General features: G+C 46.9%; 1 long non-coding RNA gene across 1 annotated transcript; it reads right to left on the bottom strand.

Annotated features, from left to right (window-relative positions):
* Nucleotides 1–2,488: 2,488 nt before the first annotated feature.
* On the bottom strand, nucleotides 2,489–4,831 carry LOC146425287 (uncharacterized). The gene is made up of 2 exons (XR_014846643.1): nucleotides 4,723–4,831; nucleotides 2,489–3,195 (listed from the first exon to the last, which is right to left on the bottom strand). It is a non-coding gene; the product is annotated as an uncharacterized LOC146425287 (long non-coding RNA).
* Nucleotides 4,832–7,900: the final 3,069 nt, after the last annotated feature.

The raw sequence follows: 7,900 nt of genomic DNA, 5'->3' as shown, positions 1-7,900 counted from the left end.
AAGCAAGCATTATTATAGACAAAAGCACTGTTCACGCGACACACTGGTACATATGATTGGATAATAGGTACTGTTCACGCGCCTAAACTAACTCGCTAATTGGTTATAAACTTTAATCATGCTCTCTAAGCATTAGCTAAAGCTCTGTCTATGTGACTGTTTTATCTTGTTTACATTCTTTTATGATGCTCACATTTTTGGCTCTTTACATTTCGTTATCTCCTGGGAAAGAGACTTCAGAGTTGGTCACACAGGTTGAATTGAGCTTAAGAAACATATTCATATGGCCTTGCTCTGTGAGCCAGGCTCCAACACCCTTATTCTGTTGGTGTGTTTCCCTGACTTAGTCAAATCACCCTCTGATCCAGCAGGACTGCTCAGTGAAGGGTCCCCCTAATGGGACACTGACAGACTGGTCGGGCACAAGAGTCTCAGCTTTCCTGGGGCGCTGACAGTCAAATTAAATACTATGGGTCTAGTAAATCTCCCCACACTAAGGGTCGAGGAAGCCTCCCCTTTTCACATGACAATGGGCATTGTCATATCCCAATAGATGTGATCAATAAGATAACAGCTATATCCCCACCAGATAACAAAAAAGAAACATGAACTTTCCTATGCATTGTGGGTTTTTGGAGAATACATACTCCAGGTTACAGTCAAATTGTGAGCCATGTCTATCATTTTTCAGATGGGGCCCTGAGCAGGGACAAGTCTTTGAACATATTCAACAGGAAATTGTTCATGCAGCAGCCCTTGGGATGGTCTGGACTAGACAAGCTATGAGAAATGTACATAACAGAGCAGCCAGGGAGCATGGCCCCACCTGGACCCTCTGGTGGAAAGCACCCAGAGAGACTCGAGGTCAAGTTCTAGGGTGTCTTGGTTTGAAAGACAGGTGTCTGCTAAGGAAGGTGGAAACCTCCCTTAGAATAGAGAATGTGACCCCCCTCCCCTCCAAATTGTTATAACTGTGGAATCAAGGGCTTTCAGGCAAAGATATGGGAAAAAAGGAATAACAGTTCTTTACTAGTATCTATAACAAAGTAAACAAGCAACAACAGTAGCAATAACAAACAAAAACCAGAAACCTGGTGGCAGATGTCCCTGGGCTGCCAAGCACTTTCCCATTAGGAGTAGTCACGGTCAAAACCAGCAGGGGCGCTGTTGGGCTCCCAGCTGGGCAGGGTAGGTGCGATGACTCCTGAGCAGCTGCAGGGGGCACTGTGGGGTGAGGTCAGGTCTGTCTCATGGATAATGGCAGGCAGGCTGGGTGGCAGGAAGGCTCGCAGCAGGAAACTCTCAGTGGCAGAGACTCCGCAGTTATGGCAGAAACCGCAGTGCGTTCCGACAGGTGGGGGGTGGGGGCAGAGACAGCCGGGCTCCTCCGCAGTTGTTGCAAAAAACGCAGCTGGGGAGGCACGCACTCCCAGCGGGTAAAAAGGGTCGGAATCCCGGGCCCTTCCCCAAGTGAGAGTGATGCCTGATGGTTTTTGTCTTTTCTCTTTATACCCTTTTTATACCCTTTTTATACATTTTATACTCTTTCCCATTCCTTGTACCTTTCACTCCTTGTACCTTAGCCCTACATGTTTATAACTCTTGTAGTCTGATATTTAGCTTAGTTTGGGAGTTTTCTGGGGGGAAGACAAAACATCCCTACTATCTCAGAACTAGAGGCTCCAACCTTGGAAGGGGCCTCCTCTCTGAAACATGTTTTTGTAAACTAGATTGTAGTCTCATTTGGGGGGGAGGGGGATAATTAGAATAGGGGGACAATTACTTCATTTGTTAAGTTTCTTATTGGGGGATTTTAGGTAGATATGCTAATTTGTAAGGTCCATAAAATTGTATATGCATTGTACACGGGGGTTGTTCCTCGATGTGATTTCACCTTTGACGAGGGGGCACCTGGGATCCTATTAAAACCAAGGTAATACCCTTTTTCCCTATGCTGCTGTGTCTGCTTCTTATTTTTACCAGCTTTTAAGGCATCAAGAGCTTACCCAGCCAGGAAAAGAAGGCAGTGCAGAGCTGGACTTTTCTGCGGTTGCAGCCAAAGGAAAAACCACAGCTTCCCTCTGTCCCCTCCGGTGCCCAGCGAGCAAGTGAAGTTCCCAATGGTCAGATGCCTCCTCCCCTCACCACACCCAGCCACATCAGCCACATCCTTTGTCTCTTACAAAAAGAGTTAATGGTTCTTGAGTACCTGGTCGTTGATTTCCTAATAACATGGATGGAAAAAATTCCACCACTGCCCCAACATTCAACATAGGGTTTTACTGTTTAGGATATAGAGGATCTGAGGCCTTACTGAAAAAGAGATGCCAGCAGTATCTGAAGGGCGTTCAAGCCCACATCCCACAATGCCCATGCCCCAAAAAGAAGTGTACCAAAGAACAAATCAGCAACCACCAAGTGGACCAAGCTGTTCAGATTGCCACAATCTGCCGCTGTTTGACTGCTAGCGGAGTGAAGAGATGAGTCCTTTCAGAGTGTTCAAAAGAACTACTTTATTAAATAATTAACAGATTTATATACACATCAGAAGGCTGTTAGGATTGGCCAACAATCATCCTTCCCCAGGGATTGATTGGCCCAGGCGTTTGACCGCCTGTATCCAAAAGGCCGTTTCAATAACATGAAACTTTATTTAGAAAACATAGAAGAAGAGAAAAGTTCCTGTGGGAAAGAATCTGTGCTGCCACAGCTCCCCCTTTTTATTTAAGAATCAGAAGGCATTGCTTGTGAACCTCTGTGAATTCATCATGAAGGATCTGCTTGGTAATGGCCAGTTACCAAACAGAGCCTAGATGGAAAACCGATAAGGGGTTTGCCCAGCGGTGGCCAGCCACCAAACAGAGCCCAAACCAGATGCTGATTTAAGGTGAACAGAGAGACTCTCCAGCAATACCCTGGGCAAAGCATCTATAAAACCTAATTCTACATTACAACTCTATAATTCAGTTAAAACATGCTTTCAAAGTCCTTGCTTTCTGACTCCATAAAAACTTAAATTTCAGTCTCTGCTTGTGGAAGGACCGTCTGCCTGATGGTCGGTGTCCTGGCCATTATCAGAAGGATCACTTGGTTGGTGTTCTGCATTCTGGTTGTTATTTTGAGGTTGCTGGTTCTGTCTCTGGAGCCGCAGGTCAGGGCGGACGCATTTTGCAGGCAGCCATCATACCCCAGTATCTGTGGAAACGCAAGCACACCCACGACCCCAAGCAATAAGCTCATGCAGGCCTTCCCAGGTGTTAGTAAGTGGGTTCCATACCCATACCTTCGCCCGGGGCAAGCACAACTGGCCTGACAACTGCAATGAGAGAAAATGGTTCAAAATCACAGGATTATTCGAATTCAGTGGCACTGTAAGGTGATTGATTGTGCACAAAGCTTTTTCCAATCAGCTCTGTGGTGTTTCACCATGCATTCCCCCTCTTTGCCTTTCCAAGACATGCTTCAAAGTACCATGAGTGTGTTCAACAATGGCTTGGCCAGTAGGAGAATGCGGAATACTGAATGTGTGGTCTACACTCCATAGGTGTAAGAACTGCACCGTCTTCTGCGAGGCATAGGCAGGACCATTGTCGGTTTTCACAGTGGCTGGCACACCCAGGACCGAGAAGGCTGATTTCCAATGGGCAATGGCATCACGACCTTTTTCTCCAGTATGAGCAGTTGCCCACATAGCTGAGGAGAAAGTGTCAATAGACACATGCACATACTTGACCAAATTCAGGGATGTGTGTCACATCCATCTGCCACAGCTGCAAGGCCTTTAGACCTCTGGGGTTTACCCCCGGTGGCAGAGGTGCAGCGAGTCCGTGGCAGTCAGCACAAGCACTGACAATGTCATGAGCCTCAGTTGGCGTCAACTGAAACTGCTTCTTCAGGGTATGTGCACTCTGATGAAAGAAATTGTGCGATGCCTTGGCTTGTGCAATTTTGTCAGGCTGAGGTGCCACCCATACAGGGTTGGCTAGCATGTCAGCCCTGGCATTGCCTTCTGTTATAAAGCCTGGTAAATTGGTGTGGCTTTGAATGTGCAAAATATAATATGGATGCACTCGAACTTGAATCGCCTTCCACAGGGTTTGCAATAGTGGAAACAGAGCCGCATTATTGACTTCCTTTAAAAGTGAACAATCCAAATGTTTGGTTGTATCTGCTACATACGCAGAGTCAGTGACCAAATTCAAAGACACCTGAGAGAACCGCTGAAAAGTCATGGCAACTGCTTTCAATTCAACCAACTGAGCAGAGCCTGTCTCGTGGCCTTTCAGCACCTGCCACTCAGATCCTTCCTTCCAGGTAAAAATGGCCTTTCCTGTTTTCCCAGAACCGTCTGTGAAGACGGTGTGTCCGTGAACTGGCACCCAACTGTTCTTTGGCTGCAACGTAAAACTGATTGAATTTGCCAGCTGCAGCAATTTGTGGCTGGGCAGGTGGTAAGAAATCTGCCCTGAGAAATTTTGCAGTGCACTTTGCAAAGGAGTGTTATTAGCAAGGCTCCATTCAAAGCTTCCCGTGATACCAGAACAACAATCGTTGCAGGATCTGCCGCCATCAATCGTAAACACCGATAACGGCATTTAGTTATCAGGCAGGCTATCAATTTGAACTATGTGGGTGCTGTCTTTTTTGGCTGATGGGGAAAAAAGACCCATTCCAGGATATGCAAAGGGTCATCCCATTGTTTGTTCCACTGGTCAATGATACCTGTAGGATGGAGGTCTGGAGCAGTAATGAAAAAAGTGATATCAGTAGAGGGATCTACTCGATAAACCTGATGAGCAGAAACAGCTTGCTGCACCTCATTCAGCACCTGTCACGCCTCAGGAGTCAATTGTTGAGGTGAGTTTAGATCAGAGTACCCCTTTAAAATTTTAAAAAGCAGGGAAAGTTGTGCATTGGTTAGTCCCAAATACGGACGTAACCAATTGATGATACCCAGCAATTTTTGGGCATCATTCAGAGTCTTAATAGAGTCTGAAAACTGCATCTCTTGATGCTGCATGGTTCGATCCAAAATTTTGACTCCTAAATATTTCCAAGGACGCTGTTGTTGAACTTTCTCTGGAGCAACTTGCAACCCATAGGAATGCAAGGCATCGAGCAGTCGAGGCTGTAACCTCTGCAACTCATCCTGGGTGGGTGCTGCCACCAGGATACCATCCATATAATGGTAGCAGAGTGCCTCAGGAAACTGCTCACGGATTCTGGACAAGGCCTGAGTGACATACCCTTGACAGATAGTCAGGCTATTTTTCATGCCCTGAGGTAACACTTTCCATTGAAATCTCCTTACAGGCTCTGCATAGTTAATTGCAGGCACAATAAAGGCAAATTTTGGCCTGTCATTGGGGTGCAAAGGGATTGTGAAAAAACAATCCTTCAAATCAACGATCAAGATTTTCCACCCCGTGGGAATCATCGTAGGTGAGGGCATGCCAGGCTGTATTTTCCCCATACTTTCCATCACTGCATTAACTTTTTGGAGATCTTGCAACAGTCTCCATTTCCCTGATTTTTTCTTAATTACAAAAACAGGGGTGTTCCAGGGTCTGGTAGAAGGCTCAATGTGTCCCTGTTGCAGTTGCTCCTGAACCAGCTGACAAAGGGCGACTAATTTGTCTTTTGGCAGGGGCACTGTGGTTCCCATATGGGTGTTTTGGTCAGCCATCACAGAGATTGCGTGGAATACGGTGCGCCCTTGCACACAGTGACCTCTATTAAAAATTTGTCGTGATTCGCACCCCCCAAGCTGCCAACATGTCCCGTCCCCAGAGGTTAATTGGAGCTGAAGTGACAAAGGGCCGGACTGAGGCCGTGTGTCCCTCTGGGTCCTTCACCAACACAGGTCGTTTACTCAGTCAGCCCTTTGTGGTTCCTCCCAGCCCCGCGACAGCAGATCCCACAGGGGCTAAAGGCCATGAAGGAGGCTGTGAAGTGGAGGAAAGAATTGTTGCATCGGCACCTGTATCAATCAAACCTCTGATCCGAATTCGGTGCCGATACACTTTCAGCATGATGAGGGTACATGTCATCTGTGGTGACTCATTAGAGATGGCAGCAGCCCAGTAGACCTGCGGAAGTCCCGGCAGTTCAGTGCTGTTACCTCCGCCAACTTGCTGGTCTACCCTGGGAACAGAAGACTCAAAAGGCAACATTTGAGCAATGTGAGTCTTTTCAGGGATAGTGACGGGGAGGGATCTAATGTGGAAACCGTAGCATGAATCTGGCCTGTAAAATCAGCATCTATAACTTCTGGAAGAACAAGGATCCCTTGGCTGGTGGAATCAGACCCTCCCACAAGCAGCGCACTGAATCCCTGATCTCAGGGTCCATGTACATCCAAGGGAACCCTGTGGGCATCGCCAGATTCTAGGACGACTGTTGCTGCGGTGTAGACGTCGACTCAGGCTGGGCCTTGGGTGCCATCTCCACATTGACTGGATAGGCCTGTGCCACCGCCCTGTTCTGGGGGAACTGTTGTGTTGGGGGGCAAATCCCCCTTTTTGCAACTCTTTTCACATTTCCCAACAGGGGTCGACCATCTACATGGTACTGTGAACTGCAATAGTCTGAACAGTGACCTGGCCTACCACACCTCTTACATTGAGGAGTCTCGGTCCCCAAATTTTCTTTCTGCTTTGATTTGACTCGTTTCTGTTTGTTCCCAGCTTTGGGCTGTTTTTGTCCCTGATCAGGGGGTTCACAACCAGGTGATAGAAATGCAGCCAAGGTGGATTTCCTTGGACTGTCTGCCTGCACCTTAGCGCAAGCTTGTACCATGTCTGTGACTGAAGGTTCCCCTGGTAGGGCATTTATGATCCTTCTACACTCATCATTGGCATTGTCTTCTGCCAACTGCCTGCACAATATCTCTCTCAATGTATTATCTTCCACCTGCTTTTCCAAGGCACCTGCTTGTGGCTAGCACAGTTTTTCCCATGAGAAGTTTTCTTGTGTTTTGTAAATAAAGATAAAGTTTGGATGTTTTTGGAACAGTGTCCCAGAACTTGGGCAGTGCAGGCCTGGCCAATCAGGCCTGGGGGAAGGCTTCTGACTGACCAATCTAGGTGACTTTTGAGAACTCTATAAATGTGATGAAATCAAAACAATAAAGGTCATTCCTTCTTGCCACTGAGAACCGATGCATTCGTTACTCTGCTAGCTGCTCAACAGCGACACCTGCTAGCTTCTTTACAAAGGTCAGGAAAATCTCAGATTGCCCCTGATGTATTTTTAAATACTGTGTTTGTGGGGCGACCATCTCCATAGTTTTTGTGATGGCTCCCATACCGAGCCTTTTGGCCTGCTCCAGAATCTGAGGATCCCAAGTAGCTTGGACATTGGAGTTAGTGAAATGTCCTCTACCCATAAGGACATCAACCCCAATCGTGCGCCTAGGGTCCTCAGGAGGCAAGTGCATATTCTGCCTCACCTGTTTTTCAACCATCATTTTCCAATTGTCCTCAAAAACTGCACATTGCACGGGGTGAAACAAGACTTTAGCCAAATATGAAATATCAAATGGAGCAAGCAGATCACTATTTATCACGCTAATAATTTGCATAACATGAGGCGAAGAGAGGCCATAATTTGCTATTTTCAAGTAAAGATCTTTCATGACTTTCCATGCAGTGATGTCATGCTTGCTTTTCTCATCCAAATTTGGGTCAGGCTTAAACACCGGAAAAGCCTGACCGTCTCCTTGCAGGAAGCTAGCATCACTTTGACACGCTGTAGCAGCCAACAGGTTCCTTTCACAGTTCTCCCATCTTGGCATCCCTTATCTCTCTATAAGTTCATAATGTCCCGCCTCCAGCTCGCCCTGCTTTACTGATTCCCAGAAATGCAGGAAGTCCCTTGGACGTAATGGCTCCGCGCTGTT

The sequence above is a fragment of the Lichenostomus cassidix genome, chromosome W (assembly GCF_008360975.1).
Source record: "Lichenostomus cassidix isolate B80296 chromosome W, HeHo_3.0, whole genome shotgun sequence".
NCBI lineage: Eukaryota > Metazoa > Chordata > Aves > Passeriformes > Meliphagidae > Lichenostomus > Lichenostomus cassidix.
Note: the sequence above shows the minus strand (reverse complement) of the source record. Positions and strands in the feature narration are given on the sequence as shown.